Below are 26,704 nucleotides of genomic sequence, written 5' to 3' on the forward strand. Positions count from 1 at the left end.
ATGCAAAACCTAATAAGGTAATAAGGTCGGTTCTATGTAAATCGAGTTTTACTCTGAGAGGGGTGAAACAAATTTTTATAAGACAAGAAGGTCGGTTCTACGTGAATTGAACTTCACTCTAAGGGGAGTAAAGTAATTTTTTACAAGCCAAGAGAGTCGGTTTTACGTAAACTGAGCTTTAGTCCACAAAGTGAATCGAACCCTACTCATATGAGGTTGAGTAGGTTCAAAAATGTTAAGTCTCGAAAATCTAACTTGTAGGAAATATTAAATTTGTAAAAATTAAGCTCGGGGGATCAAGAGTCATACTAGTTTGAAAATCAAAGATGATCCTCACTCAAGTTAGAAGTATTTCTCGAAGGCAAATCTTGATACATTAATCTCTACTTTCGAGAGGGGACTATGTGGAGGGATAAAATTATCTCTCATCTGGATCATTCATTCGTACCATCAACACACATCTTAAGACGTACACGTGGCATCATTTGAAGATAACTTTATTTTATTAAAGATGAATCTCAATTTCAGATGATTATTTTCCTTTTTATATAACTATTAATTTAGATAAGGGGTAATATGATCAATTATAACTTAATTAAGATTAGGACTATTTTTAAGATTTTTGTATTTAAAGAAAGGTCTTAAGGCCATGGTAAAAAAGGAGGGGGGAAGAAAGAGAAAAACGGAGGGGAGGTAAGTAGGCTGAAAACGCTCTCAATCCGCAGGTGTGGATCCATTTTTTTTTATATTTAGAGTCGTCACCTAATTTTACAGTTTAGGAATCGAAATATGACTCAAAATAGATAATGAAGTACTGATCTACAAAAAAAATGGGTTTGGGGATCACATTACGAGATTGGAATGTGTTAGGCACCAATCTCGCTCGGCAAATGCCGATCTCTACTTTCCCAAAAATTTACATTGCAAAACTAACGACCTAAAAATTAAAATAAAAATAATACCTTTTTTTTAACTTGGGTGACTGCGACGGTTAATTCCCTTAGAACTGGCGGAGAGCGTTCCTCGTGTGGTCTTCCTACTTTTATCTCAATCACTAGATCCGCTTTTGATATCCGAGATGAGGTATTGTCCTTTTAAATCTGAATATTTTTTTATTTTTTTAGGTGTTTGGAGGATTTTTAAGTGTTTTTTTAATAAAAAAAAATTGGGGTTTGGGTGTTAGGTAAGGACTTGGGACTTTAGATTTAGAGTTTTGAGAAGATTGGGGAGAGTTTTTGGCCCTTCTTTCCTAAGGTTTTTCTTCACATGCTAGTTTAGGTTGTGGAGGCTCCTTTTTATAAAACTTTTTGGGAATTTTTCCATTTGATTTGGTTTCTTCAAGATAAAGTTAAGTTGTTTAATTAGGGTTTTGAATTAAGGTTGTTAATTAGGATTTTAATTCTTACGTATAATGAAGTTTTTTAAGTTTTTGGAGACTCTCCTAATTATATTTTTAATTCTTTCGGACCCCAGATGGGAGGTCTTTTAATAAATATTATGTGGGTCCCACTTAAAATTTGGCCCGTGAGCTTAATTAATTGATTTTATTTGTTCAAATTTTGAATTTAATTTATTAAGGTTTCACTTTACGCTTATTAATGTTTTAATTATTCGTTTCAGATTTTTGATTTTTAGGATTGGAAAAATTACCGTTTTGCTCTCAAAGAGGGCTTTTGAGTCGAAAGATTGATTTTCGACTTTTTGAAATTAATTGTTTTATAAAGAATTCAACGAGAGTATTAGTTTGTGTCATTTATGGATTTTTCGACGTGAAATGATTGTGTGTTTTCGTAATTTTATCGAATTTTATGAAAATTGACGAAACAGTTTATTTAGTTTTAATTCATTATTTTATGTCTTCGAAAGGATTTTCTTAAGTGTAATGTAAGCTCTAAGGACGTTTTGATGTCAGGGGTATTTTGATAATTTAATCATTTTTTGATGATTTTTCTCATAAAATCTCTTTTTATCTGAAAATAATGATTTCTATGTTTTGGGTCATATTTGCTTAGCGTAGTATGATTTTAAAAGTTTTACTTGTTTGAAATACTTCATCCAAATTTTTAAAACATATCTAGCAATAAATGAAAAATATTGGAATATTCATCCATTATTGGGAACCGTTGCAATCGAGTTGACAAGTTGATTAATTAGACGAATGTAAAAATGAGGTGTCTAAAAAGGCTATATAACCGTGCGATTTATAGTGAAACGGCTCTTCGAGTACGTGGACGTAGGCACGTTTGTCGAAACACATAAAAAATTCTTGTCTTCTTTATCTTTCTATGTTCTTTTTATTATTTGATGGAGTAAATGATAAAATCGTGATTGAGGTCGATTTATCACAAATTCTCTCCCTGTGTTGCCCTCATTCCCTACCTATTTCAAAAAACAACTCAGGGTCCTATAAAATTATCATTAACACACATGCAGAGGGGTAAAAAATTGGGGGTAGCGGAGTAATTCCCCACCCCTCCCCCCTCTCCTATCTGATGATCGCTTTACTTAGATATTATTCTCTTTTTATGTACTTTTACTCATAAGGAAAAAAAATATAGAAAATTGTGAAATTCCAGTGCAAGCTCAATGTTGATTTTATTTTAAAAAATGGACTACCTGATTGGTGAGGCAAAGGTTGAATGACCTAAGTGTTCTCCCACGATTGGGAGATTGGGTCTCCCCACCCGTGACTTAATCCAATACTCCCGTTTGTGGCCCGACATATTTCCACTTAAAGAAAAAAAAGGTTAAATTACAAAAAATACCCTTCTTAAAATGTAATGTTTGATAGTAACAATAAGGGTATTTTAGAAGGGTAATTTATTTATTTTCCTATTTGGTAAATATTGTTATTCCTAAAAGTTGATTTACTCATTTTGGAATTAAAATGAATAAGCGCTAAAACAGAAAATTCATAATTTCAGCTAATGTTTTAAATCTGCCCATAAATTATGTCTATCTTTTAGTCTAATTGATCTGATTATCACTTTAGGTGTTTTGTGACATCTTTCAAAATTTTATTTTCTTAGTGAGTATGTTTGAATTAAGTCATTCTAATTTTGATATTTTACAATCGCGACGCTTTCTTGTTTTAAATCAGCCCATATATAAATTATGTATGGCTTTTAGTCTTATTGATCTGATGATCATTTATGGTATTTTGTGATATCTTTCAAAATTTTATTTTCATAGCGAGTATGTTTGAATTAATTCATTCTATGTTTTATATTGTACATGTTCCTATTTTTAAATAAAAAAATTAAGTCTCTATCCTATTGTAGAGTTGAGATCAAGATCAGAATTGTTCCTATAGAATAGGAACGGTGTCTACGTAGTAAGATTTATGAATTTTTAAATAAAAATTAATTGAAAATAAGAGTCGTGCTGGGGTGACACAAGATTTACTGTGATTCTCACAATTCTTACGTGGAGGTGCACACATAGCCGTAGCTGGTTTTTTACTTGTATCCACGTCAGAATTGTGAGAATTGCAGTAAATTTTGTCACTCCAGCATTAGTGTAAAATTAACTCCACTTCTCTACATTACAATTTTAGCCTTAAATATTCCGTATTTAATCGTTTTTAGACCAGAAAATCAATTAAAAAATATTTTCTAAATCCACAAAATATTTCTGGAGCAATATTGAAATATACATCGTGGGGGATATTTCTGATGTGGATGTGTGTTACAACCATAGATGTTTTTCATAGAATCAGAAATGTCCCACACAATGTATATTTTAATATTACTTCAGGATCGTCCAAAAGCAAAAGGGAAAACTTCATTGATTGCTCCAAAATTATTTTAAATGAATAAAAATATGTATAATTCTGATTAATGTGTCCACTATTTCTGACTTTTTCTTTCTAGATAATAGAAGAATGAAAGATAATTTTTTAAAAGTTAGGAATTAGTTTAAATATCAATTTACACTATTTTAAATTAACTTGCATTGCAGAGTTTTTACTAGCATAGTAAATTAATATGAAAGAATCTAAATTTGTAGACGCCTTGCTCATTTATTCAAAATTCCAATATGGATCATCACATTCTCTTTGTTTATCTTCTTTTGAGTTCCAATCTTTTTTTTATATTATTATTATTATTATTTTTTTGGAATAAAAAACATGGGCCAGCCCGACCCGATCAAGTACATTATATAATTAGTGGATGTGCTAGGCTCAATATTTCTAACAAATTTGAAAAAAAAAAAAAAAAAAAGGGTCAACTGGACTCAAAAATATTATTTAAAAGAAATTTTATGCTTTATTTTTGGATTTTTTTTTGAAAATAAAATCATCATGACAAATTCTAGATAGGTTGGAATAGAAAATATTATTTTTGGAAATTATTATTATTATTTGTAGTAATAAATAAATTTACGTGTTCTACTAAAAACATAGTAATTGTCAAAATGAATAAAATCACGTAGAATGATTCACGAAAATAACATGCATATAAAAAGCACATGAACAAGAAGAAAATAAAATTTAAATTTTAGGGAATTTATGACGTGTTGGACTCATAATATCTTGAATAGTTGATCAAGTATTTTGGAATAATAGTCTGGTGTATGGCTGATCAAAATTTTCATGTACATGATTCAAATAGCAACACATTGTTGGAATTATTATTTTATTATTTATTTATTTTCATTATCAAAATTATTTTTGTGACCTTTTCACATATACAAATTTTATAAATACTGGATTGTAATTTGTTCAAAACATTAAGGATAAAATTGGAAACCATGTTAGTGGTCTGGCATTTGTTACCAGCATCAAATATGATGGGTTAGTGAACATCCTATCAAAACTTAAATGGTATTCACCTAATACTAGAATTCTACGATGGGTAGAAAATCTAGTATCCTTCTTTATAAATAGGTGGCCGTCCCCCCTTCTCTACACACAGATTATTCTATTATTGAGATAGATGTTCCCATCACCAAAAGTGTAAGCAGAGTTGGGGTAGTGCACCTATTCTTTGCAGATCAAGATCAACGCATTCTCCGCGGATAATCGAAAAGCGAATCCAGGTATTTTACAATTATTGCTTTTCGATTTCGATTATTATATTGTTTGTTCAAGATCAAATCTTAGATCCATGTCTACTATGTTTATAGTTATTACAAACAATTGGTATCAGAGCCTGTTTGGATTTGTTCTTGTTCAAAACTGTTGATTAAATCTGAGTTGAATAGATTTAAATTCAAAATTATCATATTTATTTATTTAAAATCGATTTGTTAAAACCGATTTATCCAATAATCAAATCTTCCATTCTTTTTCTTCAAAGAAGATTAACGAAGGCACAGAGATTTTGAATCTTGTTCTGTCAATCCATAACTAACAAACAAATTGGTTATTCTAGTTTGCATCTCTGCAATTGATCGATCGATCTTGATTAAATCTGATGCGAACCAAGATTTATTTGTTTTTTTTGTTGTTGGAATAAATCAATCATCAATTAGAAATCGAAATACATTAAAACCGAAATCGATGAAACTCTGAAATCGAATAAAAAATTCTAGATCTGTTAAGATCGAATAAGAATAAAAATAAAATAAAGGTTTTCGTTTTTCAAATTTCAGTTGATCAGATCTACCGATCTGAGTCGCGGGTTTTCAATCGGATGTTACCGGAAGTTTTCCGGTGACCTTATTAGTCTTCTGACGTCAGCGATCAGCCCTGCCAGTCGGCGAATGGGTGGCTGCAGTAGTGATGGCGGCGGTTAGGGTTTTCAGCAGATGTGTCTTCTTGATGAAGAAGACGATCTCTTTGGGTTGGGCTGGGCCGACTCAATTGAGTTTTTCGGTTGGGCTTTAAGTTTTGATTAGGCCAAGCCCGATAACATTTTCGGTTTTGGGCCAGCCCAATATCGATTCGTTTAGATAAGCCCATTTTATTATCTGTTTCGGCCAAGCCCAATTCAATTATTAAACCAATGTTTTAGTCTGTTGGGTTAAACCCGTTTCAGACTCGAACCGACTCACTTAACCGAACCGTTTGGGTCAACCTTTGACCCGATTCGAGTCAAACCGGTCCAGTCGAACCGGTTCAGTTGGTTCAAGTGTGAACCAGACCATAGAAAACCATTTTTTCCATTAAAAACTTTGAAAAATCATAACTAAATCGTTTTAACTCTGATTTAGACAAAACAAAAATCCATTTTGAATATTTTTTCGAGATCTATTCAATAAAATTATTAAAATAATTTTTTGACAGCAACATATAATAGTAAAGTTTAGATTAAGTTGTACCCTTTTGGAGACCCTTTTATGAAAGTTACGGGTTCTTGATTCTGAGACTTAGTGTCTCACTAAGATCACTTTGTGGCACTCTTTTGCATGAAATCACTAACTTCTGCCTAAAGGTGATTTAGGGATGTTTGTGTAGATCGAGTGAATAGAATAGTCACAAGTATGAAGGGGAGAGAAGGATAACCCTCTTGCCTAAAGGTGTGGATAGTGTCTGGATTGAACTGGAACATGAGTGGCTAGGTCTATGTGCGAACTCCAATACAATTTTAGGGAACATATAACATATTGAGATCTCAGCCCAAAGACGAGTCTTGATGATGCGACTTGTTTGTACCTGTAGAGTGAAAAGTTTTATCCTTAATAAAATACTCTGATACGATTCAACTAAAATCCCTGGTACGAATTGAAAGAATTGAATCCCACAGTATATATATTAATGTTTGACCATATTTTAATGCAGCTATGGATGGGTCATTGATTCAAAAGAGTCTGGCAGGGATTGAGCCTCTTAATGGCTTTAATTATTCATCTTGGAGGATGAATATTGATATTTTGTTGGGATGCATGAATTTTGACTTTGTTCTTTTTGAGGACATCCCACCAACTCCACTTCCAGGTTCTACGGAGTTGGTAAGAACCCATTTTGCTAAATGGGAAAAGGCTAATAGATTGTCCATGATGATCATACGAGCATCTATTAGTAAGACTTTTCGAGGTGGTATTCAGACCACAGATACAGCTAAGGAACTGTTACAGGTTATCAAGAAACAGTTTGTGGGAACAAAGAGATCAGTTCAATATGAGTATTTGGGTCAGCTAATGAATCTGAAGTATGATGGTAATAAAAATGTGTGGGAACATATTCTGAAGATGTCAAAGCTCGTCATTGGTCTCCGTGAACAAGGGATTATTTTTGAAGATGATCTTTTGGTTCATATGACAGTTTTATCTCTGCCTAAATCTTTTGATACTTTTAAAGTAAATTACAGTGCACAAGAAACTAAATGGGATTTGAATAAATTGATTTCATTTTGTGTTACTGAGGAAGCAAGGTTGAGGGGATCGAAGGTTGAGTCAGCTTACTTGGCGGTTCATGCAAGTAGTAAGAAAAATTTCAAGTTTAAAGATTTCAAGAAAGGCAGCAACAAGAACTTCAAGCAAGGAAAAGGGTTCAAGGGTTTCAAGAATCAGAAAACAATCAAGGAAAAGACATAGGCTGGGAAAATAGATACTGAAGAATGCTGGTTCTGCAAGAAGAAGGGACACATGAAGAGGGATTGCTTTGCTTATAAGAATTGGTTGCAAAAGAATCCAGGAGGTACTAATTCAGTTTTAGTTTGCCATGAGTCTAATTTAGTTGATGTTCCTTCAAACTCATAGTGGATTGATTCAGGTGCATCTGTGTATATTTCTCATTCTCTACAGGGGTTCGTCAGCAGGAGAAACCCCAGACCAGAGGATAGACTTTTTCTTGAGAATGCAAAGGCATTACAGGTTCAGGCTGTTGGAGCTTATCGCCTCATTCTCGATACAGGATATTCTTTGATTTTAGAAGATACTTTCTATATCCCGTCTTTTAGACGGAACATTATTTCTATTTCTAGATTGGACATTTCTGATTATGCTTTTACTTTTCGAGACAGTAGGATGCACGTTCTTTATCAAGATGACGTTGTTGGACATGATTTTTTATTAGATGGTCTTTATCAGTTGTTTTTCAATAATTCGTTTGCTTCTTCTCTGTTATGTTTATCTATTGATTCGCATGTTTCGGGGTCCAAGCATCCTAGTTTGTCAGAAAACTCTTCTATGTTATGGCATTTGAGATTAGGTCACATTTCTAAGAGAAGACTAGAATTCTTAGTTAATGAAAGAATTATAGGTCCTCTGGATTTCTCAAATTTTGATGTATGTGTGGATTGCATTAAGGGAAAGATGACAAAGCATCGGAAGCTTGAAGCTACTAGAGCTACTGATTTGTTGGGATTAGTTCATACAGATATTTGTGGTCCTTTTCCGATTCCTTCTCGAGGTGGTCAGCATTATTACATTACTTTTATCGATGATTATTCTAGATTTGCCTATCTGTATCTGATACACCATAAGGATGAGGCATTAGAAGTTTTCAAAACCTATCAAGCAGAAGTTGAGAAACAGTTGAATAAGAAGATTAAAACTATTAGATCTGATAGAGGTGGAGAGTATTATGGGAGGATGGATAATGATGGTGTAAATCATGGGAAGGTTGTGGAATATTTGAGGGAGCAAGGAATAGTTCCTCAATATACCACACCTAGAACACCTGAGCAAAATGGGGTTGCTGAGAGAAGAAATCGGACTTATCAAGAGTTGTTCGTAGTATGATGAGTCACTCAGACCTACCAAAAAACTTTTGGGGTGAAGCCTTGAAGACAGTAGTTTACATTCTCAATAGAGTTCCTTGCAAAGCAGCTCCAAAAACTCCTTTCAAGTTATGGGCTGGCAGGAAACCAAGCCTTGGCCATCTTCATGTTTGGGGGTGCCTTGCCGAGGCGAAGCTGTATAATCCAAATAAAAAAAAAGCTTGATCCTCGAACGACAACTTGTCATTTTATTGGTTATCCTGAGAGGTCGAAGGGTTATAGGTTTTTCTGTCCGTCGAGACATATGGAGATTGTTGAAATCGATCGTGCTAGATTTCTTGAAGATGATCAAAATAGTAGGAGTGAAAAGCAAAGGAAGATTATATTTGAAGAGAAACCTAGTGATCCACCAATATGTTTTATTCCGTAACCTTTACCTTATTTGGTGGCATCACCTATCCATACAGTCGTTGTAGAATATGCAACAATCCAACCAGAACCCAATCCTCAAGCAGTGGTGGTTCCAGTTCCATAACCAATTATTCCCATTAGGAGATCTACTCGAGAACGCAGACCCGCTATTACAGATGATTATGAGGTATACTTTCAAGAAGGAGATACTATAAAAGGTGATGTAGATGATCCTTCAACATTCAAAGGAGCAATGGACTCAAATGAATCTCAATTCTGGCAGGAAGCAATGAAAGAAGAATTAAGATCTATGGAAAAAAAATGAAGTATGAGAACTAACGATGCTTTCAAAAGGTCGTAAGATAATAGAATGTAAATGGGTTTTTTAAAACTAGAAGGGATTCAGAAGGTAAGGTAGAGAGGTTCAAAGCAAGACTTGTAGCGAAGGGTTTCAAGCAAAAACCAGGTATTGATTTCAGTGAAACTTATTCTCCAGTTTCTTCTAAAGATTCACTGAGGATCATCTTGGCGATAGTGGCACACTATGATTTAGATTTACATCAGATGGATGTAAAAACTACTTTTCTGAATGGTGAACTGGATGAGGAGATTTACATGATATCACCTGATGGTTTTAAAGTTGATAAAAGAAAACATCTTGTCTGCAAGCTGAAAAGATCAATTTATGGGTTGAAACAAGCATCAAGACAATAGTACTTGAAATTTGATCAAGTGGTGATCGGATACGGATTTAAAGAAAATGTCGTCAACAAGTGCATATATCTCAAGATGAGTGGGAGTCAATTCATCATTCTTGTACTTTATGTTGATGATATATTGCTGGCAAGCAATGATGTTCATCTCTTGTGTGATACAAAATCTTTTATGTCAAAAAGTTTTGATATGAAAGATATGGGGGATGCTTAATATGTTCTAGGGATTAAAATTCATAGAGATAAACAAGCTGGTTTTTTGGGTTTGTCACAGAAGGCATACATTGAAAAGGTGCTCAAAAGATTTGGTATGGATAAACGTGCTCCTGGTGAGGCTCCTGTGGTAAAAGGAGATGTATTCAGCCAAGATCAGTGTCCCAAGAACAAGTTTGAGAAGATGGAAGTCGATGCATCAGAATATGCCTCAGCAGTCGATAGTCTTATGTATGCAATGATTTGCATCCGACCCGATATCAGTTACATCGTTGGTATGCTTGGGAGATATCAATAGAACCCCGGTATTGCTCATTGAAAAGCAGTAAAGAAAGTACTTCGGTATTTGCAGAGAACAAAAGATTTTATGTTAGTATATAGAAGATCGAGTGAGCTTTAAGTTGTTGGTTATTCTGATGCAGATCATGCTGGATGTCGTGATAGCTTGAAGTCTACTTCAGGTTATATTTTCATGCTTGGGCATAGAGCTATCTCATGGAGAAACTCAAAACAGACCATTCTGACAGATTCGACCATGTATTCAGAGTTTATTGGATGTTATGAAGCAACTCGTCAAGCAGTTTGGTTGAAGAATCTTATCGGTGAATTAAAAATTGTGGATTCCATTGATAGACCTATTGTTATTTTTTGTGATAACAAGGTTGCTACTGATTTTGCAAAGAATGAAAGAGTGACCAGAGGAAATAAGCACATTGAAATAAAATATCTTTTAGTATCTGAAAAGGTTCGTGAAGGATTGATCGAGATTGTCAAGATAGATTCTAGTAATATGATAGCTGACCCTCTTACAAAAGGACTCCCGCCTAAGATTTTCAAGGAACATGTAGCTCGTATGAGAGTTATCATGTCATTTGTTCATGTTATTTAAGTGTTAAGTTTGTTTTATGCTTGTTTTGATTCATTTATACTTTTGATAGACTATTTATTGCTGCTTAAAGAAATTAATTATGACTAGTCATTGTTTATGTATTATTGTGTACACATGTTATCTTTGCATGTGAGTAGATGTACTCGTAAAGTGTTGAATAAATGCTTGGACTAGACGTGATTTGGCATCACGTTGATGAAGTCTTCATTCTGGATAGAAAGATGATAGAATATCACATAACTGGTTGCTAGTAAGATATGAGCATGACATACGATGAGTATGAAGCTGGACACCTAGGGAATGTACATACAAACTACATTGAAGGCTGTACATTGCCCTAGTACCACAAAGAAAGTTCACGTAAAGGTAAACTCCTGAATTTATTGATGGTACTAGTTTTGAGACCATGGAACTGTCTTAGGACCGACAAATGAGCACTTTGTTACATCCATGATCCATTATTAGTGGTATCTTTGAATGAAGGTGACAGGTAAAGATTATCTAAATTGTTTTGAACAATTATTTTTCAAAAGAGTGCACTCGATTATTCAAAAGGTAACAATCTAGAGAGTCGTTTTTTAAACAAAAGGTATATGTGAAGGCAAAGTAGGAGATTGTTGGAATTATTATTTATTTATTTTCATTATCAAAATTATTTTTGTGGCCTTTTCACATATACAAATTTTATAAATACTAGATTGTAATTTGTTCAAAACATTAAGGATAAAATTGGAAACCATGTTAGTGGTCTGGCATTGGTTACCAGCATCAAATATGATGGGTTAGTGAACATCCTATCAAAACTTAAGTGGTATTCACCTAATACTAGAATTCTACGATAGGTAGAAAATCTAATATCCTTCTTTATAAATAGGTGGCCGTCCCCCTCTCTCTACACACAGATTATTCTATTATTGAGATAGAGGTTTCCATCACCAAAAGTGTAGGCAGAGTTGGGATAGTGCACCTATTTATTACAGATCAAGATCAACGCATTCTCCGCGGATAATCGGAAAAGCGAATCCAGGTATTTTACAATTATTGCTTTTCGATTTCGATTATTATATTGTTTGTTCAAGATCAAATCCTAGATCCATGTCTACTATGTTTATAGTTATTACAAATAGTTCGACATAATATTTTGAATATCAGATTTGGAAGATGCTTCAATTCTCTATTTTTTCTTTCTGGTAAATGTTTAAATTTCATTTTTCTTGATTGTATTGCGAAAATTATCTTACATTCATGAGAAATTCAAATAATTAAAGAAAATTAAAAATAAAATAATCACATCAATACCAAATAAATTTTAAATAGAGTTATTTGGATGATTAAATGAAAGAAAATAACCAAATGACAATAAAACAATTCAGATGACTCAAATATCTCTAAAACGCTCGAGCTTAAATAGATATTTAACAGTCAAATCCCAGACTATAAATTAATTTAAAAAATTAAAAAAAAAATACTTACTATAAAATGAAACTAATATAAATCAAATTGCTAACTTTTCATAATAATTAAAAACTTGATTTAAAAAATCTACGTGCACTTTACTAGTATATATATATATATATTCTAGGCAAGTAAGGTTTTAGAGGTCAGCACTAATCATGAAAGAAGATTAAATAGGTTTTAAAACCAAGTCTTGGGATCAACAATTAATTAAATAATCAACAGAATTAATCTTAATTATACCCAGTATTCAAAATTTAGTCTAGTCAAATCAAATATATATTTTTCTTTCTAGGCAAGCAAGGTTTTAGTGGTCAACATTAAAGAAGATTCAATAGGTTTTGAAGCCAGTCTTAGGATCAACAATCGACACGTGTTACCAACTTAGCTAAATTAAAAATTTTATTTAATTATACAAAAGTCATATAACTTGAACAGACATTTTATCGACTTTGTTTTTTGAGTTGGCATCGCCAAGTTGATGAGCTGATTCAGCAAGTTTGTTCCATGGAGTTTTGAGGTTGAGTCATCTTGAAGTTCAATCGAGTCTACTCAATAAGTTTTAAAACCATGGTGCACAATGTGAAAAAGCCAAAATTTGACAGTCTTGGACCGTCAAATTTCATAAAATTAGATGGACCAAGAGGTCGAATTGGCGTCAAATTTTTCGTTGTCAATTTTTTTTTCGACGGGTTGAATATGTCAAATTAATGAAGGATGAGAGAAATTCGACAGCTCTAAGTCGTCAAATCTAGGAACATCAAGAACTTCAGTGGTCTTAAACCGTCAAAATTTGGTTTCTAAAATTTGTGGGCCTTGGCCCGTCAATTTTTCTGTAGAATGTTCCAGTTTTCACGTAGTGGTGGGTACTCCCACAGTCACGAAATTCTCGAAATTTTTTCAAAAATTTATAAAAGCCACCAAATAAGAGATTAGTTGATTTAATTGATGAATCAATGATTTATTAATTTATTGTCAAATATGATTATAAAAAAAATTTACTCTTCAACCTTAGAATCTCACCTTTTAAGTTTCTAATTATATTGGATGAAGTTGTCCCTTTCCATTGTATGTTTCCAAGCATTGTTAACCATATGATCCAATAATTTTCTCCAAGAACGAACAAAATTTCACTGACTTAGTTTGAGATGATGATGTTTTGTTTTGTTTGTTAGAATTGAAGTCTCCACAAAAGACGACTTGATAGTTTGAAAAGTAGAGAATTTGAAACTTGTATGTTGCAGAGCCACACATAAAAAAAATTACGTTGACAGATAATTTTATCCAATTATGTAAATATTTTAAAATCAAATACGATTACGTAATATTTCAAAAGTTTTATCTGTTTGTGTAAAACATCCTATAATGGTGAAAATACGGAAACGAATAAAACTGTTAATGTGTATGTTGTATATGCAATGATGTTCGGGCGTTGCACCCACCCCGGGGAGGGTCCCATATGCCTTGGTTCCAGCCTTGACTCATCCGGTCGCCCTAGTTGGATGTAAGTTTAATATGTGTGTGTGTGTGCACAAACACGCTTCCAAATGATTCATTGAGACATTAGCTTTATCCACAATTAGAAATATATATATTGTCTTTTGGTGCATAAAATAAGGGTATCTTGGTCCTTGTGCAAGGGTATTTTGTAAAGAGTTGTCCTAGAGTGATTGCGTAGGACACTACACTTTACAATGTGATGACATGGAGGTGCGCACAAAATTGTAGATACTTTCACTTGTATCTCGAGGAAAAGCATCTATGGTTCTGTGCACACCTACACTTCAACACAGTGTCGTGCGTGGTTACTTGAACATTTTCCTTCTGTAAATATCAAGAAATTTTTGTAAAAATATTTGTGGTAATGACATTTTTGTTAATATTAAAAATCTTAATGGTATTTTCATAGAAGTATTGCAAAAGAACCAACTTCTAACCTTCAATGTATTTGAAGTTCATGTATCCCCAATGTGATATACTGGTATTGTATTTTCCTAAGATCATTTTTCCCTTTTAGAAATTTCATTAAATATCAATGAAGTGTTTAATAGATATCTACTGTTTTAAAAAAAATTATAATTAGTCTTTAAATTATAAAAATACCTACCCTTGCATAGATCTATCTTTCTATTACTATAATGAGAGAAAGGTGAATATTATCGACAAAAATTTAAATTAATTGGCAGGGTCCTACTGAATCCTTTTAAATAGATTTAGTAAGATCCCATCGAGTCACATTGAAAATTTTTAATAGCTTCCTACCGAACAAAAATTCAAGCTTTATTTTATTGGATGTGGAGAGTTTTGTGTTATGGTCAATTTGATCATTTCACCTTTTTTTTTTTTTAAATTATCTCTTTAAGTGGGTGCATAGAGTCTAATTGATGGGTGCAACTCATGCAAGTAAAACGCCTCAACAATTATCATCTTCTAGTTCCTCAACATATATAAAAGAATATTTTTAACCTATTCATTCTTAGCAAGGTATTAAATTTCAATTTCAATGTATATTTTGGTTATATTGAAAATGAAAATATTTCAACGAATATGAAAATCAATACAATTTTAATGAAATGGTGTAAATGTTATGAATGGTTAGAAATGTTGAGGAAGTTTTCATTTAAAGTTTATGAAATAATAAAACATATATGAAAACCAACTCATAGGTCATCAAATTATAAGAAGTAGCCATATGAATTATGGAAAATACGATTAGTAACCTTTCATTGCACATTCGGATAAGTATCTAAGTGTTAGATACTTAAAACAACTATATGTGTCGCACCACGCCAAACGCTTAACACGAAACCCTATGTCAGATCTCGAAGCATAAGGTGGCACTTCGAAATTTCGGTATGGTCTTCTTTGTTTATGTTAGCATTCCAAGGTATTCAACCTGTACTTGATAAACGACATAAAATACTACATATATACATACAAAATATAATACTAGAGGAAGCATATATATATATATATATAATAACGTATGATAGATCAGAGTATAGAAGAAAAAATTTATGTACGGGATTATACAAAATTCCTCACTCTAACAAAAGATCAATTGCTCATAACAAAATCTATAATACTCTCGAACAAATCGACACCATTAGGGGGTATAACCCCAATACTCACCAAGTGACGGACTCTAGCTGTCTATCTAACCCATCAGATAGTCCTCACTCGTATTCTACACCTGCCTCGCCAAGCTTCGGATCTGAATCTAAAAAAAAATAAAGAAGAAAATGGTGAGTAACAATGACTACCTAGTAGGAAAGCAAACAATTTCTTTCAATAACCTCTCCTAACATGAACGAATAATTATACTGAATCATTTTAAAATATGCAAAGTTTTACAGAAGAAACTACGATTAACTAGTACATATAGCTAGGGATGAGTAACTAAATATTTTAAAACTCATATTACATTAATCAACAGTACTCACTATAACATTTTCTTTTTATATAAATCTAATTAACAAAATGGAAACATTAAACATGCATTTCATTTTATATATATCAAAATAAGGCATTAGATATATAATACACAATGGTAGAGTAGTGAAATTAGAGAGTTGGGAGTCACGACTGGATCGCTCTCAGTCGGAACATGATGTTTTATAATAAAGTATTAGTTCCTGATTTTGTGGCTAATCGCTGTTTATCACACTTGCGGGTCCATTTATTCGGCTCAGGCTGGCCGTTTGACGTGACCATAAGCAATGGGTCTCTTTTCGATATGTCAGAACGTTCGACTACTATAGATTATTAGTGATCATTGACTAATCATCTTCGTCTATGCCTATCAGGCATGCATGTGATTCCCAAATATACAAACCATTCGTATACGACCACCTTTACATTACAAGTTTATTGATAAAGATAGAGAGGAATAAACCCGGATTCCAGTTGTGACTCCACTCTCATATGCGTCTCATACCACGTATGAGCTTGGTGGTCCCTACCGTATATCTTAGGATAGTACACCACTTCAGATGATATGACGCACTATCCTTTCGAGCATTTACATACTATTTAACAACTCACAAAATAGCTACATATATATATAGGGTCCCGTTCCCTAGCCTAAGCTTTACCCTACAATTTAACAAACGTGTTTTGTCTTACATGGGTTAGAAGTTTTGGAATGGGCTGATTTTTGGTGAGGATGACTTCTAATCCCATCAAAAATGGTTTACAAAAAATGAACGGTCAACGATTTTTCAACTTGTAAACATGGGGTTAAAAATTTCAAAATGAGCTGATTTTTGGTGAGGATGATCTTCTAATCATAGAGATCATCCTCACCAAAAATCAGCCCATTCCAAAACTTCTAACCCATGTAGGACAAAACACGTTTGTTAAAGTGTAGGGTAAAGCTTAGGGTGTTGAACATTTCCCATATATATATATATATATATGTTCAGGTTCAAGGGACATATGAGAAAACATATGTAAAAACAATGTAACATTAATAAATTTTCAAAATATTTGTTAGAAATTTCAGATTGAGCTGATTTTTTGTAAGTGTGATCTCTATGATGGGAAGATCATCAAAAAAAAAAAAATAGTCCAATCTGAAACTTCTAACCCCATTAAAAGTGGTTTAGAATGTGGACCGTCGATTTTTTATCAAATTTTGTCAGTAATTTGTAAATCACTTTTGATGGATTTAGAAGTTTCTGATTGAACTGATTTTATGTGAGGATGATCTTTCATCATAGTGACCATCCTCGCAAAAAATCAGCTCAATCCAAAACCTCTAACCCATATTTTGAAAAACCATTGTTTTTTCATATGTTTTTACATATGGCCCTTGAACTGCATATATATATATATATATGGGTCCCGTTCGGCACCCTAAGTTTTACCACACACTTTAACAAACACGTTTTGTCTTACATGGGTTAGAAGTTTCGGAATGAGCTGATTTTTGGTGAGGATGATCTCTATGGTGAGGAGATCATCCTCAGCAAAAATCAGCTCATTCCAAAACTTCTAACCCCATCAAAAATGGTTTACAAAAAATGGACGGTCCACAATTTTTCAACGTGTAAACATAGGGCTAAACATTTCGGAATGGGCTGATTTTTGGGGAGGATGATCTTCTAATCATAGAGATCATTCTCACCAAAAATCAGCCCATTCCAAAACTTCTAAGCCATGTAGGACAAAAAACGTTTGTTAAAGTGTGTGGTAAAACTTAGGGTGCTGAACATTTCCCTATATATATATATATATAGGGAAATGTTTTGCAACAAACATTTTGGCAAATTTTTTTTCAAAACATGGGTTAGAGGTTTTGGAATGGGTTGATTTTTTGTGAGGATGATCTTTACAGTGAGAAGATCAGCATCACCAAAAATCAGTCCATTCCAAAACTTCTAACCCCATAAAAAATGGTTTACAAAAAATGGACGGTCCACGATTTTTCAACTTGTAAACTGGGGCTAGAAGTTTTGGAATGGGCTGATTTTTGGTGAGGATGATCTCTACGGTGAAGAGATCATCCTCACCAAAAATCAACCCATTCCAAAACCTCTAACCCATGTTTTGAAAAATGTTTTACCAAAATGTTTGAACGGGACCCATATATATATATATATATATATATGGGTCCCGTTCCCCACCCTAAGCTTTAACAAACATGTTTTGTCCTACATGGGTTAGAAGTTTTGGAATGGGTTGATTTTTGGTGAGGATGATCTCTATGGTGAGGAGATCATCCTCACCAAAAATCAGCTCATTCCAAAACTTCTAACCCCATCAAAAATGGACGGTCCACGAATTTTCAACTTGTAAATATGGGGCTAAAATTTTTGGAATGGACTGATTTTTGGTGAGGATGATCTTTTAATCATAGAGATCATCCTCACCAAAATCAGCCCATTCCAAAACTTCTAACCCATGTAGGACAAAACACGTTTGTTAAAGTATAGGGTAAAGCTTAGGGTGTTGAACATTTCCTTATATATATATGTTACTTTCATTTGAAAACAAAAGAAAAATTAACAATACAAGGTTAAGAATTGATATCCAGTTTCCTACCATGCAACTGTGGCCACCCGGCCTAAAATAAATAACGGAACGGAAAAGTAAATAACACCTCGTGTTAACAGAAAGTAAATAAACATGCAACCAGTAACATTATCCCTGGCTATCCGTTCACCAATCTACACACAATACAACAATGTAAAATGCAGACATCACCCCTCGGGTGTGACTTTGGTATTTTACCATTTCATACCCTTTTTTTCTTTTTTTGATTTTCACAATTTTCAATCTCTCAAATAAAATATCCACTTTCTAATATTCATCAACTCAATATGAGTTCATTGAATATTAAATCATTTTTTCAATTATGAAATTTATTTATTTTCAATAATATTGAAAAAGTACAAAATTTAGATCAAAACGGGGTCTGAACGGTGCATAAGACCCAACTGATAAAAATAATCCGGTGAAATATCTTACCCACGTATACTTTATTATAAAATACAATTAAACATATCAAATATGCAAGTTCTGGCGTGAATTTTAAACAATAAAAAAGAATTCTATATTTTGGAAATATATAACAAATTTTCAATAAAATCCTAAATGCAATTTTTATAAATCTACGGTTACCTATAGAGAGATTGAGAGTCCTTACAATCTCTGTATGAAATGATCGAAGCGCGTGGGTGAAAATTGAGATGATCGGTGCGAAAATCGAGATGGTTCGAAAGTCAAGGCAATTAATTTTTGAATTTGACCCAATGGTTTCGAAGATCTTGATGTCGTCATTTTTTCTCCCTTCTGTGAAGGAGGACGGTTTGACCCCGAAACAGATGAAATCCAAGATCAAAGTTACGAAACCCTTGTATTATCTACGACTGATTTTTGATGATACATGGTGAGAAAGGTGAAAAAACAAAAAGAAATTTGATGGATTTGTAGAGAACGAGGTTTCGGACGTTTCTCCCATCTACATCGGAAGTCGACGGCGAACCATTTGTAGTGAATCTAAGTTTGAAGATCGAAAAAAAAAATTTTAATTTGTGACTGATTTTTGGACGACTTTGGAAGATGAATAATAAAAAAATTTATTTATATAAAATTTTGGGACTATTTCGGTATTTTGCATATTGTTTCGTTCGACAATAACTTGACTGTCCGGACTTCAAAAGTGATGAATGAATACTCTATTTTGTCTAATTTTTCATTCTGGATCTAATGGTGTGGTCAAATTCTATAAATTTATTTTTAACAAAAAGTTACATTTTTAACCCGATGTGACCATAAAATTGATATCGTTTTCGTTTTTGGCGATAATTCAACTTCTTGATTTTCAAAAATGACAAATAAGTAGTCCATTTTCTATAATTTTTCATTAAAAATCTAATGGTATGATCAAATTTTAAAAAAATTTCTCTAACAAAAAGTCATTATTTTAGCCTAATCCAACTCGGTAGAGGATTTTACAAATTTTCTGTTCGGACTTGTATTTGAGCGTGCTTACAGGCTAAAACATGTTTTTCAGCCATTTTGAATCCACTGGTGAGGTTAGATTTTATTAAAAATGACCAGAACCAAATCCTACGATTTTACCCTAAGTCCTACTTTCAAGATTTTTTCAAATTTCACTATTTATTTTTTCTCGAGATACGAATAAAAACTTAGGGTTTTATAATATGCTTCTTGGAAATGAGAATAATAGTATCACAAAATATATGTATTACATTATCTCACTATTATAACCTATAAAAAATACATTCTCATGGTATTTCTTTTGAAATCTTACATTTTTATATGTAACATTTGATTATTTCAGTCGAAATTCACTTTTCATCAAAATATTTCGTAAAATAAATAGTAATATCTACCAAAATATATACATAAAGAAACCTTTGGTTAATTTTCGGGTCGAACCTTGTGAAAGTGGAAATATTTTGATATATGTCGTGGAAATATATCAATATTTAATACTATGATCCTTACCTACAATTCACTGTTTTCAATCTTTACTTAACCTCTTGCAGAAAACTCTTATTTTTCTATCCAAAACCATTTACTTCCCCAAAAATGCTATCTATTATTGAGGTTTGTAAGTTGAAGTAGGAAGAATTTTCAGATTGAATATGACAATAAGAGGACTTTGCCAAAGAAGTTGAAGACTTGAAGATGATTGATTTCTGAAAAATCAAATGTTGTTATTGAAGTTTCAATTATGAAAAAGATAAAATGTTAGGGGTTAAAAAGTGATGATTAAACATATTACCGTTGAAGATGACTGATTTTGGGGAGAAAGAAGTTGAAGATGATGGCATATGCAATGGTCTCCGATAATGGCACACAATTCAAAGGAAGCCGAGTACAATCATATTGTAAAACGTATGGGATCCGCTTACTCCAGTCATCACCGAGGTACCCACAAGGGAATCGATAGGCAGAAGCTTTGAACAAAATTATACTGGATAACCTGAAGAAAAAACTGACCGTTATAAAAGGGGGATGGGTGGAAGAATTGCATAGCGTATTATGGGCATACCGAACGACGCCCAGACGGGTTACGGGGCTAACACTGTTTGCATTAGCATATGGAATAGAGGCTGTCATCCCTACCGGGGTACAAGTTCCCACAACCAGAACACAAGTTGCCGAAGCAAGCATGAACGAGAAAATGATAACACAAAACCTTGATTGGTTAGATGAAACTTGAGAATGAGTTATGGAGAGACTTGCGTGATATCAGCAGTAATTGAAGAGATCCTATGATCGGAGAGTACGAAAGAGGGGGTTCAAGGTTGGAGATATGGTACTACAGAAGGTATTCTCCAACACAAAAGAGCTTAACAACGAGAAGCTCGGAGCAAAATGGGAAGGGCCATACATCTACAAAGTAGGAAAAGGGGGGTGTATTATTTAAAAACGGTAATAGGAGATGTAATCACGGTACGGTGGAATGCTTTCAACCTCAAGAAATACTATCAATAAAATATTTTTTCTCCAAACTCTATTACATTCTATTACTCTTTTAAAGTCTTGGATCAACTTAAATCCAAGCCCGACCTGGGATTTCAGTCAATTATTATCAGAATCCTCCATAAAGAAAAAAACATTGGCCCTTTATTGGAGCCGAGCCCAACTGAAGAGTTGGTATAGCGAAAAGCCTTGGCCCTCCACTAGAACCAAGCCCAACTAAGGAGTTGGTATAGCGAAAAGCCTTGACTTTTCACTTGAACCAAGTTCAACTGAAGAGTTGGTATAACAAAAAACCTTGGCCCTCCATTGGAGCCGAGCTTAATTGAGGAGTTTGTATAGTAGAAAGCCTTGGCCCTTCATTAGAGTCGAGTTCAATTGAGGAGTTGGTATAACAAAGAGCCTTGGCCCTTCTATACGACCAAGTTAAATTTGGGAATTTGATTGGTCATTTTATTAGTATACTAATGTAGACACCCCATTTGTGCATCTGCCTGATTAATCAACTCGTCAACCCGATCGCAATGATTCCCAATGATGGATGTTATTTCCATTGCTTTACTTTGTTACCAGATATGTTTCAGAAATCCGGATGAAGTATCTCAAACTGACAAAACTTAGAAACCACGCTACGTTAGGAAAATACGATCCCAGAAACATAGAAATTATCATCTTGCAAACAAAAAGAAGCTTCACGATAAAAATCACTAAAAATTGACCAAATTACCAAAATTCCCCTAACATCAAAATATCCATAGAGCCTACATTATGCTTAGAAAAACCCATTTGAACACATAAAACAACAAATCGAAATCAAATAAATCATTTCGCCAATTTTAACAGAATTTGACAAAATTACGAAAATACCCCTCATAAAGTTCACGATCATTTCATACAAATTTTTTTATAAATGATACAAACTAATATTTTATTGAATTCCTTATGAAAAATCGATTCTAAAACATCGTAGAACATTAAAAATCTACTTAAAACGTGAAAAGTCCTCTCCGGGGGCAAAACGATAATTTCACAATTTTCATAATTAAAATTTTCGAAATTAATAAATAAAATAGTAAATAATTAAAGTGAAACATTAATAAAATTAAATTAAAAATTTGAATAAAAAAATCGATCAATCGGACTCTCAAGTAAAATTGTTGAGGGTTCGCAAGATATTTATTTAAAAACCCCTCCATTTGGGAGTCCAAAGAATTAAAGATATAATAGATGGGGGTTCTCCAAAAATTTAAAGTCAATTAAGAAAGACTAAAGTCAAGGTATTAAAGTCAATCAAGTGAGACTAAAGTCAAAATTAAAGTCAATTAAGCAAGACTAAAGTCAAGATATTAAAAGTCAATCAATTAAGATTAAAGTCAAAATTAAAGTCAATTAATTAAAACTAAAGTCAATCAAATAAGACCAAAAGTCAAAATCCTAATAGAGTTCTAATTAAATAATAACTCTATCTAATAGAGTTCTAACTAAAAAACAATTCTACCTAAAACAATTCTAATTAAAACACAACTTTACCTAAAACTATTCTAACTAAAATACAACTTTAACTAAAAGAACTCTAATTAAACACTAACTCTATCCAAATCAACCCTTAGAAAAATCTATAAATAGGGGTCCTCACACCCTATTTTTGTATCAAATCATAAATCCTAAGAAAAATAAGTTTAAAAGCCCCCTTAGTCTCCCATAAACCCTAGTTTTGGAGCCCCAACTCTTTACCTAACATCCCTTCTTCGATTTTAGCCTAAAAAACATTAAAAAATCTTTCAAAAACACCCCAAAATTCATAACAAACTCGAAGAATTTAGATAAAAAAAGAGATACCTTGCCTCGGAGATCAGAAATCAAATCCGGAGACAGAACAAAACAAGGAGTACAGTACAAGGAGCAATTTTTTGTCGGATCTGAGGGAACAAAGTTCTTGCTATCGGAAATGTATAATTTCTTACTTTCTTATTATCTAGGTTTTTTTTAGCAATGTAATTTATTTGGAAAATTAGTAGAGACCGGCTTTGGCCGGGCGGGTTTGATGCCTAACACCTTCCAACCCCGTAATGTGATCCCCGAATTCAGTTTTTTCTATTCTAGATTAGTTTTTTTTATCCGTTTAGAGTCATTGATCGGTTCATAGATTGTAATAGCTAGGTGACGACTCCCAAACCTCAAGGGTGAAAAGTGGATCCGCGCACCCCGTGGATCGAGGGCGCTTTCAGTGGCGACTCCACTGGAAACTTTGAGGATCAGACTTGAAAAGCCCCAAGTATGGGAAGCATTGCTAGTAGATACCTTTTTATTTATTTTTTGTTTATTTATGTTTTGTTGTTTATTTTTTATTTATTTAGTGTTTTAGTTTATCTATCTATTTTTATGATTTATCATTCTCTTGGCTCTATTGGTGATCATTATGTTGAATATTTTGTTTAGCACACATTTTATGGTTCAATAAAGGGTCATTCGGAATGACCCTAAATAATGCGAGATTTCATAAGAATAGTCTTATTAAGGATGGGATAATGGTTGTTGGACCATGATTTTTTTTACACATGTAAGTATATTTCGATTAAAAATTTAGGTGTGTGCTTGATCTAGCATTTGACAATTTTAGGTGTGTGCGATTAATCTTGACAAAGCATGTTTTTTTTAGTTTTGAATTTTTTTTTTTTGTGTTAAATTGGTTGGTTAATTTTTCAAAAAAAAAAAATGTATATGTAGTTTTTCTATGTTAGGTGTGCTGCCCATGGACAACAAGAATAAAAATTGAAAAAAAAAATAACAAAAAAGAAATTTTTTGGGTTCGGTCAACAACAACAAGGTGCTGGAATGGTTGGGGTGCCTCGAGTAAAGTTTTTTTTTTTTCACACCCCATTAACAGCAACTATGTGCTGGTGGGAGTGGTGTGTTATAAGCAAAATTAATTTTTTTCTATACCCACATCATCTTCTTAAAACACGGATTCACTTGTTTTTCATCGTTTTAACAGAGATCGATTCGGTCTCTCTATTCAATCGGTTGAAGTTAGCTCAGATCGACTTAAAGCTTCACATAAGCCGTCGATTTCTCCTGACTTAGAGCGTAGAACCGTTATCCATTCTTGAAATCAATTCGAGTTGTAATGATTTTGCCAAGAGAAAATCGACTTTGTTTTCTTCTATCGAAGAGAGATTCAGAGATTCTTAATAAACTGGCATGATCTTGTTCAAAGAAGAGAGAAAGAGAGAGATCAGAGATCAGAGATCAGAGATCAGAGATCAGAGATCAGTGCAGCCTTTGTTGGTATCTGGTTTGTTCGTTCGAGTCATAGGACGGTCTGATCTGAAATCGGTAATGGGTGTTTCGATTTGAATTTTTTTTTCTCCTCGAATACTTCTTCCCCGATCTGAACTCGTTGAGATTTTTAAATGATTATCGATGCTCTTGTTTTTTTTAGGATCTAGATCTCATTGATTGTGTGGTTTTAAAACTTCAAATACCATGGTAAAACCTGATCCGTCTAACAACGATGTAATTCCAAGCAACGAAATTGAAAATCTTGGAACACATCCGAGATTTCCAAAAGGAAAACCCCGAATGAATTGTTATTTCAAATTTTCATATCATTAGAATTGTTTGAAAAGAATTGGCTCATTCTTAATCTTGTTTTCCTCGATCCGATTTCGAATTAAGCATTGCAATGGCAGCGTGGATGGGACATCGATGGCAATATGAACCAAAGTATTTGTTTTGCAGTCCGATCTCAAGTTAAGAGATGCAGTGGCAGCATGGGTTGGGTGTTAATCAATTGGATTTTTTATTTTCTTTATTCGATCTGATCACGAATGGACTGTGGTGATGGCGGCACAATTTGTTTGGACTTTTATAATATTCTTTCTTTATTTAGCCTCGAGATAAGGTTTGTTAATCACCTCCGAGATCAGCAATCTTTTTCGCTAAAAAATAGAGATTACGGTTGCTGGATTTTTGACTCAATTCTTGCTAAAAATAATAATAAAATCCAAAATTTAGACTAATATTCCATCTTTATTTTATTAATCAAGGAGATCTTTTGAGACTGTTTTCTGTAATACCAAAGCAATTAGTGCATAAATGTTCTGTCATTTCTTTGAGTAAATCACAAATTGATTACCTTGTTGAAAACACGAAGAAGGGATTTGAATGTCAATCCAAGGGTGAAGGCTAGATGAGCTGTGGAATTTATTTTTACTTATGAACACACAATTTTTTTTTACTCATCAATTTATGAGTAAATAATTATTTATTATTATTATTTTTTTTAAATTTCAGTGTGCTGTAAGTAAATGATGGGTGAGCCAATAACAGATCTTAATTGTATCCCCGAATGTTGAGCCCTTTCTATGATTAGATAGAGAGCGATTTTGAATTCTTTGTGAGTTGTTATTGACACACCAATGGTTCTAATGTCACCTCAATTATAATGATTATTTAATGATTTACATAGAAATTGGGATGATACTAGTAAAAGATGGTATATTAATAATGATCCACTTGTCTATTAAATTTTTGTTAGGTTTTTGTGTTATTTTTATTCTATTTAAAAAAAAAAAGATTTCTTTTGCTTTAAAATCAATTTATTTAAATAAAAGAGATTTTTGCTTGGCAAAATAAAAATTAGTTTGCTTTTTTTAAATAATTAAAAAAAAAAAGAGGGGTCATTTGATTTTAAAATTTCCATCCTAACGACTATCCATTTATCCTCAATTTAATATGCTTTGAAATTCTGAATTATTTTGGGCCATCCAAAATACCCTTGGTTGGAACATATAAAGAAATATTTTGGATTAAATGTTTGTTTCTAACAGGGATGTATGTTTGGTATGCTTATCTTTAATTATGTGATTAGAATGGTGTTTGTCTTGATTAAATATTCATGTGATTCATGTTATAATGATCGGTTTGATCTGGCCCATGGGCCCATTTGTTTGAAAAGGCCCCGAGCACACCCCACCCTGTTTTGCACACACCACACGCACGTTTACTGCTTTGCACGTTTACACGTCCTATATAGCCAACGTGGCACTAGTGCGTGGTCCGGTCTCTTCGGAGATGCGACGTCATTCATGAAAACCACAACTCCAGTTACGTACCTTAGGATATATCAAACTGGGGCATCAATACCGTCTGATAAGGTGATTCTGAGTAGTATATTCATGCACCCAGGCTGGAGCGACCTGAGCCTTTGACCTATTGTAAGCCACACAGTCACATGTCCTAATTGCCAACGTAGTACTAGTACGTAGTCGGTCCCCTTGTGGGATGCCAAACCATTTACGAAAGCTACAACTCTTGACTTGTACCCATAGGTATGTAAAAAATAATTTAAGTATATCAATTGCACTTCTTGGTCAAAATCGGTGCCTAAGCAAGATCTTGCCCCGATATACCCTACTGTACGAGGGGGATAGACTATGTCTATTCTAAACGAGAGG

At 33.2% G+C, this 26,704-nt stretch overlaps 1 protein-coding gene across 1 annotated transcript in view; it reads left to right on the forward strand.

Moving 5' to 3' along the window:
- The first annotated feature begins 4,913 nt into the window (after positions 1–4,913).
- The window catches only part of LOC147401875 (putative manganese-transporting ATPase PDR2), a 38,465-nt gene continuing 16,674 nt past the window's right edge, over positions 4,914–26,704 (forward strand). The window contains exons 1-2 of the mRNA XM_086443352.1: positions 4,914–5,040; positions 11,707–11,859. The gene's annotated coding sequence lies outside the window, so the exon portion shown is untranslated. The remainder of the gene's footprint in view (positions 5,041–11,706; positions 11,860–26,704) is intronic.

Source organism: Akebia trifoliata, chromosome 5, assembly GCF_017979445.1.
Source record: "Akebia trifoliata isolate Shusen 1 chromosome 5, ASM1797944v1, whole genome shotgun sequence".
In the NCBI taxonomy this organism is placed as follows: Eukaryota; Viridiplantae; Streptophyta; class Magnoliopsida; order Ranunculales; family Lardizabalaceae; genus Akebia; species Akebia trifoliata.